This window comes from Macaca nemestrina, chromosome 16 (assembly GCF_043159975.1).
Source record: "Macaca nemestrina isolate mMacNem1 chromosome 16, mMacNem.hap1, whole genome shotgun sequence".
NCBI classification, from domain to species: Eukaryota; Metazoa; Chordata; class Mammalia; order Primates; family Cercopithecidae; genus Macaca; species Macaca nemestrina.
In genome coordinates, this window is record NC_092140.1 from 16802236 (window position 1) to 16810749 (window position 8514).

Consider the following 8514-nt stretch of genomic DNA (forward strand, 5'->3'; position numbering starts at 1 on the left):
CTGCCGTCTTGTAAGATGTGCCTTTTCTCCTCTTTTGCCTTCCACCATGATTGCTACCCTCCCTAGCCATGTGGAACTGGAGTCCATTAAACCTCTTTTTAAAAAATAAATTACCCAGTCTTGGGTATTTCTTCATAGAAATGTGAAAATGGACTAATACCATAAATTGGTACCAAGTAATGGGGCATTGCTGTAAAGATACCCAAAAATGTGGAAGTGACTTTGGAACTGGGTAACAGGCAGAGGCTGGAATAGTTTGGCGGGCTCAGAAGAAGACAGGAAGATGTGGGAAACTTTGGAACTTCCTAGAGACTTGTTGAATGGCTTTGACCCAAATGCTGATAGTGATATGGACAATAAAGTCCCGGCTGACGTGGTGTCAGATGGAGATGAGGAACTTGTTGGGAATGGAACAAAGATGACTCTTGTTATGCTTTAACAAAGAGACTGGCAGCATTTTGCCCCTGTCCTTGAGATCTGTAGAACTTTGAACTTGAGAGGGATGATTTAGGATATCTGGCAGAAGAAATTTCTAAGTGGTAAAGTGTTCAAGAGGAAGCAGGCATAAACCTTTGGAGAATATGCAGGCTGATGATGCAACAGAAAAGAAAAACCTATTTTTCGAGGACAAATTCAAGCTAGCTGCAGAAATTTACATAAGTAACCAGGAGCCAAATGTTAATTGCCAAGACAATGGGGAAAGTGTCTCCAGAATATGTCAGAAGTCTTCATGGCAGCCCCTTCCATCACAGGCCTGGAGGCCTAGGAGGAAAAAAAATGGCTTTGTGGACCAGGCCCAGGGCTTTGCTGCTTTGTGCAGTCTGGAGACTTGGTACCCTGCATCCCAGCTGTGGCTACAGGGGGCCGATGTAGAGCTCAGGCATTGCTTTAGAGGTTGCAAACTCCAGGCCTTGGCAGCTTACATGTGTTATTGTGACTGTGGGTGCACAGAAGTCAAGAATTAAGGTTTAGGAACCTCTGCCTAGATTTCAGAGGATGTACAGAAATGCCTGGATGTCCAGGCAAGGGTGTTCTGCAGGGGCAAATCCCTCATGGAGAATCTCTGCTAGGGCAATGTGGAAGGAAAATGTGGGGTGGGAGCCCCTACACAGAGTCCCCACTGGGGCACTGCCTACTGGAGCTGTGAGAAGAGGGCCACCATCCTTTAGACCCCGAATGTAAGATCCACTGACAGCTTGCACCATGTGCCTGGAAAAGCCACAGACACTTAATGCCAGCTTGTGAAGGCAGCAGAGAGGACAGTTGTACCCTGCAAAGCCACAGGGGAGAAGCTGTCCAAGACCATGGGAACCCACGTCTTGCATCAGCATGACCTGGATGTCAGACATGGAGTCAAAGGAGATCATTTTAAAGCTTTAAGATTTGACTGCCCTGCCAGATTTCAGACTTGTGTGGGGACTGTAGCCCCTTTATTTTGGCCAATTTCTCCCATTTGGAACTGTTATATTAACCCGATTCTTGTACCACCATTATTTGTAGGAAGTAATTAACTTGCTTTTGATTTTACAGGCTCATAGATGGAAGGGGCTTGCCTTGTCTTAGATGAGACTTTGGACTGTGGACTTTTGAGTTAATGCTGAAATGAGTTAAGACTTTGGGGGACTGTTTGGGAGGCAGGATTGGTTTTGAAATGTGAAGACATGAGATCTGGGAGGGGCTAGACATGGAATGATATGGTTTGGCTGTGTCCCCACCCAAATCTCATCTTGAATTGTAGCTCCCATAATCTCTACATGTCATGGGAGGGATCAAGTGGGAGGTAATTGGATCATGGGGGTGGGTTTTTCCTGTGCTCTTCTTGTGATGGTGACTACGTCTCACAAGATCTGATGCTTTTATAAAGGGCAGCTCCCCTGCACAAGCTCTCTTGCCTGCTGCCATGTAAGATATGCCTTTGTTCCTCATTCACCTTCCATCATGATTTTAAGGCCTCCCTAGCCATGTGAAACTGTGATTTCATTAAACTCTTTTCCTTTATAAATTACCCAGTCCCAGGTATTTCTTCATAGCGTATGAAAATGGACTAATACAATATGATAATAATTTTTTTAGTGGGAAAAATTTAAGCAGTCAGCAGGGAAGAAAGAACATATATACACAGGAACAAAGCTAAGAATGGCAGCAGCATCAGAAGTAATATAAGGGAAAAGTAGGAGAGCAACATCTTTTAACTACTGAAAGAGGAAAATTATAAACATATAATTTTATACCCAGCAAAACTATTTTACAAAAACAAAGGTAAAATAATCACAATGTGAAAGAGCTCAGACTGTTAATGCCTTGGTTTTGTTCAGAAAACCTGTAGATATGCAAGCAACCCATGGACAATTGTCTGCCAACAATAATATAAAATCTTATGTACCTAATAACAAAACCTCAAAATAGGGTGGGTGGTGGCTAATGCCTGTAATCCCAGCACTTTGGCAGGGTGAGGCAGGCAGATCACTTGAAGTCAGGAGTTTGAGACCAGCCTGGTCAACATGGTGAAACTCTGTCTCTACTAAATATGTAAAAATTAGCCGGACATGGTGGCACGTGCCTATAGACCTAGATACCTGGGAGGCTAAGGCAGGAGAATCACTTGAACCTGGGAAGCGGAGGTTGCAATAAGCCGAGATTGTGCCACTGCACTCCAGCCTGGGCGACAGAGCAAGACTCCATCTCAAAAACAAAACAAAACAAAACCTTCAAAATACATGAAGCAAACTGTTGTAAATAAAAAGAGAAATAAATACATCTAAAATCATATAGGAAATTTCCATATTCTTCTCCCAATAATTGATAGAAAATGTATGCAGAAAATCAGTAAGGCTATGTAAGACCTGAAGAACACAATTAACAAACTTGACCTAATTGATGTTTATGAAAAATTCTACCTACTAGCAGCAGAATTGACATTTTTTGTTAGCACATGTAGAACATTTACCAACGTAGGTTGTTGCTAGTCTATAAATGAACTCAAAGTAAATTTAATAAGATCCATAAGAGTCAAGTAATATAAAATATTATATGACTATAACAGAATTAAATTATGAATCAATAACAGAAAGAGAAGGGGAATTTCACCAATTATTAGGACACTGAACAACATACTTTAAAACGTTTTTTGAAATTTTACTTGACAAAAAATAATTGTGTATGAGTATAACATGATGTCTTGCTCTATATATATATTGTAGAAAGATTCAGTGAAGCTAATTACCTCACCAACTGTCTCAATTTGTTTTGTGGGGCTGTAACAGAATACCTGAGGTAGGTTAATTTATAAAGAAAATGTATTGGCTCATGGTTCTGGAGGCTGGAAAATTCAAGATTGAGGGGTTGGCATCTGGGAAAGGCCTTCTTGCTGCCTATCTTATGGCAGAAGAGAGAGCAAGAGACTGAACTTGCAGTTTCAAGCCCTTTTACAACAGGCATCAATTCATTTGTGAGGGTAGAACCCTCATGACCTAAATGTCTCCCATTAGGCCTCACCTCGTAACACTGCTTCACCGGGAATCAAGTTTTCAACACATCATTTTTGGGGTATTCACACCATAATGCCAAATTATCTTTCTTTTTGTGGTGAGAAAATTAAAAATTGATTCTTTTCGCAATTTTGACATATACAACACATTATTAACTGTGGCCATCATGCAGTGCAATAGATCACTAAAACTTATTCCTCCAGTCTAACTGAAATTTTGTATCCTTTGATCAACATCTTCCCATTCCCCATCTCTCTCCCTTCCCCCAGCCTTTTGTAACCACCTTTCTACTCTGTTTCTACCAGATTGACTTTTTTAGATTCTGCACATAAATGGGATCATACAGTATTTGTCTTTTGGTTCCTGGTTTATTTCTCTTAGCATAATGTCCTCCAGTTCCATCCATGTTGCTGTAAATGACAGCATTTTCTTGTTTTTAAGACTTTACAGTATTCCACTGTATGTATGTGTATGAGTGCGTGCTCATCAAAAGACAAAATTAAGAAAATAGCAAAAAACAACACATTTCTAACACAAATATCTGACAAATGACTTTTATCCAGAGCATGTTAGGAAACTCTTAAAACTCAATAATAAAAAGACAATAACCTCATTTTGAAAAATGTACAAAAGACTTGAATAGACAATTCAATTCAAAGGAAGACATATGGGCTCCAAGTCACTGTTGCACAGCCTGGTGCCCCATGCGTGTGGGACAGTCCCAACCCACCTTGCTCTCTAGTACTTGTAAGGCTTTTCTTTTAAAAATGCCTGAGGAAGTGCACCATGAAGAGGAGGAGGTGGAGACTTTTGCCTTTCAGACAGAAATTGCCTAACTCAGGTCTCTTATTATCAATATCTTCTATTCCAACAAGCAGATTTTCCTTCAAGAGTTGATTTCTAAAGTTTCTGATGCCTTGGACATGATTCTCTATGAGGGCCTGGCAGACACTTACAAGTTGGACAGTGGTAAAGAGCTGAAAATGGACATCATGCCCAACCCTCAGGAATGTACCCTGACTTTGGTGGACACAGGCATTGGCATGACAAAGCTGATTTCATAAATACTTTGGGAACCATTGCCAAGTCTGATACTAAAGGATTTATGGAGGCTCTTCAGGCTGGTGCAGACATCTCCATGATTGTCAATTTGGTGTTGGCTTTCATTCTGCCTATGTGGTGGCAGAGAAAGTGGTTGTGATCACAAAGCACAATGATGATGAACAGTGAACCTGGGAGTCCTCTGGTGGGGGTTCCTTCACTGTATGTGCTGACCATGGCAGGGGTACCAAAATGATCCTCCACCTTAAAGAAAACCAGCAGAGTACTTAGAAGAGAGATGGGTCAAAGATGCAGTGAAAAAGCACTCACAGTTCATAGGCTAACCCATCACCCTCTATCTGAGGAAGGGAAGAGAGAAGGAAATCAGTGATGATGAGGCAGGGGAAGAGAAAGGCAAGAAATAATAGGAGGATAAAGATAATGAGGAAAAGCCCAAGATTGAAAATGTGGGTTCAAAGGAGGAGGATGACAGTGGCAAGGATAAGAAAAAGAAAACCAAGAAGATCAGAGATAAATACATTGATCAGGAAGAACTAAAGACCAAGCCTATTTGGACAAGAAACCATGTTTACATCACCCAGGAGAAGTATGGAGAATTCCGTAATAGCCACACTAATGACTGGGAAGGCCACCTGGCAGTCAAGCACTTCTCTATAGAAGGTCAGTTGGAATTCAGGGCATTGCTATTCATCGCCAGTCAGGCTCCTTTTGATTTCTTTGGGAATAATAAGAAAAAAGACACCATCAAACTCTACATCCTTCATGTGTTCATCGTGCACAGCTGTGATGAGCTGATACCAGAGGATCTCAACTTTATCCGTGGTATGGTTGACTCTGAGGATCTACCCTTGAACATTTGAGAAATGCTCCAGCAGAGCAAAATCTTGAAAGCCATTCACGAAAACATTGTTAAGTAGTACCTTGAGCTCTTCGCTGAGTTGGCAGAAGACAAAGAGAATTACAAGAAATCCTATGAGGTATTCTCTGAAAATCTAAAATTTGGAATCCCCCAGGACTCCCCTAACTGGCAACACCTGTCTGAGCTGCTGCACTTTCACACCTCCCAGTCTGGAGAAGAGATGACATCTCTGTCAGAATATGTCTTTTTTTTTTTTTTTTATGAAGGATACACCTACTACATCACTGGGGAGAGCAACGAACAGGTGGCCAGCTCTGCTTTCGTGGAGTGAGTGCAGAAGCGGGGCTTTAAGGTAGTGTATAATACCAACCCCACTGATAAGTACTGTATGCAGCAGCTCAAGGAGTTTAACGGGAAGGGCCTCATCTCAGTTACCAAGGAGGGTCTGGAGCTACCTGAAGGTGAGGAGGAGAAGAAGAAAATGGAAGAGTGCAAAGTAAAGCTTGAGAACCTCTGCAAGTTCATGAAAATAATCTTGGATAAGAAGGTTGACAAGGTGACAGTTTCCAATAGGCTTGAGTCTTCACTTGCTGCATTGTGACCAGCATCTATGGCTTGACAGCCATTATGGAGCAGATTGTGAAAGCCCAGGTACTTTGGGACACCTCTATGATGGTTATCTGATGGCCAAAGGGCACCTGGTGATCACCATGACCACTGCATTGTGGAGACGCTGTGGCAGAAGGCTGAGGTGGACAACAATGACAAGGCTGTCAAGGACTGGGTGGTGCTGCTGTTGGAAACCAAGCTGCTCTTCTGACTTCTTCCTTGAGGATCCACAGACCCACTCCAACTACATCTACTGCATGATCAAGCTAGGCCTGGTATCAATGAAGATGAAGTGACAGCAGAGGAACCCACTGCTACTGTTCCTGATGAGATCCTTCAGTTTGAGGGCAATGAGGTTGTGTCTCACAGGGAAAGAATAGATCAGGAAAGGAAATAGATCACGCTTGGAAACCTTGTGCACTCTGTGTAGTGTTCTCAGGGCTCCCACCACAGCTTTGAGTGGCCCTGTCCCATCTGCCTCACTCCGATGATGCCTAGTGTTTTTTCTCTCCCATCCTTGTATCTAAGGCAGGAAACAAGGGCATCAAGCCCCATTTCCTCCCTAATTTGACAACAGGCTTGGATGTTGTGTATTGTGGGGTTTTTAAAATTTTGTTCTGAAATTCATCTATGCAAAATAAAGAAGATGCCATTTTATATAAAAAAGGAAGACATATGAATAGCCAGTAAGCAAATGAAAAGGTGCCCAACACTTTAGTTATCAGGAAAAAGTAAATTAAAACCAAAGTAAGAAACTACTTTATACTCACTAGAATGGTTAAAATTCAAGATGATAATACCAAATGTTGGCCAAGAGGTGGAGCATGGACTTTCATACATTGCTGACTACAAAACAGTACAAACACTTGGGAAAACGGTTCAGTAGTTTTATTCATTTTTCTAAATAAAAGCAAATGTATCTTAACCTAAGGCAGAAGAATTATACTACTAGATGTTTACTTAAAATAAATGAAATGAGTTGTAGGAATTACTTGTATATTCTGGTTATAGTATTGCAGCTATCTTCTGTCACTCAGCAATTTGCCTTTCCCTGTCTTAGTATGCCTTTGGATAAACAGAAATTCTTACTTTTAAAGTAGTCCTACTTATCAGTCTTTCTATTTACAGTTAATGCTTTTTATGTCCTGATAAAATATATGTCCATAAAATGACATAAAAAGCAAAAACTAGAAACAACCCAAATGCCTATCAGCAATTTAATGGATAAACAAACTGTGGTATTTTAATGTAAATACAATAATAATGAAATGTTGATACAACAACATAGATTAATTCTCAAAGCATTTTATTGAGCAAAAGAAACAAGGTACAAAAGAATTCATGCTGAGTGATTCTATTTCTATGAAGTTCTAGAACATTCAAAACTAAAATATAGTTACAGAAAACAAGGTGGCAGGGACTAAGATGAATTGACTAGAACGAGCATGAAGATGACAGGGTGATAGGAATATTCTAGATCTTGATTGGAGTGATAGTTACACAGATGTATGCATTTGTCAAAACACTTTAAACTACATTTAAAATCTGTGCATTTTATTATAAGTAAATTGTACCTTTACAATTTAATTGTACAATTTAATTTAAATTGTAAATTGTACCTTTAATTTAATTTAATTTGTACTTTTATAATTTACCATTTAAATAAGTTCCTTTACAATTTAAAAGTATGTAAGGAAGGGGTCCAGTTTCAGTTTTCTGCACATGGCTAGCCAGTTTTCCCAACACCATTTATTAAACAGGAAAGCCTTTCTCCATTGCTTGTTTTTGTCAGGTTTGTCAAAGATCAGATAATTGTAGATGTGTGGTGTTATTTCTGAAGCCTCTGTTCCGTTCCATTGGTCTATATATCTGTTTTGGTACCAGTACCATGCTGTTTTGGTTATTGTAGACTTGTAGTAAGAAAGGCATACCTTTCTTTCTTGGAGAAACAAGGAAAAGAAAAAAGAAAAAAAAAGCACCCTCCCCCTCTATGGACACCTATGAGGACATGCAGTAATTGGATAAGGAAATTGAATCCATGACATAAAAGTAGCACGATCAGAGTGTATCAGGCTCATAGAAACGAGATAGGATTTCATCCAGCTTTTCAAGGCATACGAACATCTTCCCTCGGGAACACATAAAAACGTGTACACAGTAGTGAAAATTACTTTTGATTGCCTTAGACGAAACATCTAACCTTTAAAAGTTTCCAGAGACTTGTGTGTAGGTTCCGCACCTGGTATCCAAGAAAGAGGGGCTTGGGACTGGGCAGACATTTGCCCAGCTGAAGATTTGTAGACAAATCAAGTGTCAAGCACTATTTAGCACAAGCTATTCTGCAGCCACTTAGCGAACAGTTATTGGCTAAATGACTACTTTTCTCTCTCAGGCGAATGAGGACAAAAATCCCTGAAGTGAAGCAGAGACAGGTGGGATTTCAGTGGCCCTTGCAGCATGACAGTTACATTGTTTTACGACTAGCCTTACACATGT

The 8514-nt window shown here is 40.4% G+C and overlaps 1 pseudogene; it reads left to right on the top strand.

Moving 5' to 3' along the window:
- The first annotated feature begins 283 nt into the window (after positions 1-283).
- LOC139359068 (heat shock protein HSP 90-beta-like) lies at positions 284-6241 on the top strand (annotated as a pseudogene).
- Positions 6242-8514: the final 2273 nt, after the last annotated feature.